The 1,157-nt window shown below is 43.9% G+C and overlaps 1 non-coding gene across 1 annotated transcript; it reads right to left on the reverse strand.

Annotated features, from left to right (window-relative positions):
- Window positions 1-570: 570 nt before the first annotated feature.
- On the reverse strand, window positions 571-643 carry TRNAS-CGA (transfer RNA serine (anticodon CGA)). The gene has a single exon. It is a non-coding gene; the product is annotated as a tRNA-Ser (tRNA).
- Between the last annotated feature and the right edge of the window lie 514 nt (window positions 644-1,157).

The following is a 1,157-nucleotide window of genomic DNA, read 5'->3' on the forward strand; positions in this document are numbered from 1 at the left end:
GATCCTGACACCCTGCGGCGGCTTCTACACTGGGCAACCAGGCTACTATAAGAACAACCGCCTCTACTAATATGCTGATAACATGAAAATGTGCAGAAATTTGGTTATTCATTGGGCCCAACTGCAAGCCACTCTTCCACCAGATGTGTGTTGTTCATAGAAACTGGAGCTATATAAATGCAGATAAAAACAATGATGTTTGAAAGTATCAGAGTTGAACTATATTCTGCACAAACAGTGCTACCTGCAGTCCTGGTACTTTATAGCCACAATTCATGGCTGCATCACCATGCAAAGGCACTATTCTTGAATTATTAACTTCTATTTATATATATGGTGGCCATATATTGCAAGTACATATCCACATTGTGTGCAATATGGTTAAATGATGTCAACTATGATAAACGAGAAGAAAGGGGGTTAACCGAGGGGCCCGATTTTTATTAGTCATATCATAAGAAGCCAACAAACACTGACAACACGGACAACATAGGGGAAACTACTCGTGCTTAATAAATGAAATTAAGAAACGATAAGTTAATGGAAATTAAAGTGGGTGAATAAACAACTTGCCGCAGGTGGGAAACGAACCCACAACCTTCGCATTTCGCGTGCGATGCTCTACCAATTGAGCTACCGCGGCGCCGTTTTCCCATCCACTTTCTTGGGTATTTATGTGTCCTAGTATAACCCTGGGAGTGTTTAGCCAGCGCCACCACTCGCAGACCTTGGCGGCGGACGTGGAACATCCTTGCCGCAGGCGTCACGAGAACGTGATCTTTTTGGGTGAAGGCAGCTGGTCAATAAACCCACATATGCTACCTGAAGGCATCAATGTTGCCGGATTCGAGACCCTCGTTATGTAATAAACGAGAAGAAAGGGGGTTAACCGAGGGGCCCGAGTTTTATTAGTCATATCATAAGAAGCCAACAAACACTGACACCACGGACAACATAGGGGAAACTACTCGTGCTTAATAAATGAAATTAAGAAACGATAAGTTAATGGAAATTAAAGTGGATGAAAAAACAACTTGCTGCAGGTGGGAACCGAACCCACAACCTTCGCATTTCGCGTGCGATGCTCTACCAATTGAGCTACTGCGGCGGCGCCGTTTTCCCATCCACTTTCTTGGGTATTTATGTGTCCTAGTCAC

The sequence above is a fragment of the Dermacentor andersoni genome, chromosome 2 (assembly GCF_023375885.2).
Source record: "Dermacentor andersoni chromosome 2, qqDerAnde1_hic_scaffold, whole genome shotgun sequence".
Taxonomy (NCBI): domain Eukaryota; kingdom Metazoa; phylum Arthropoda; class Arachnida; order Ixodida; family Ixodidae; genus Dermacentor; species Dermacentor andersoni.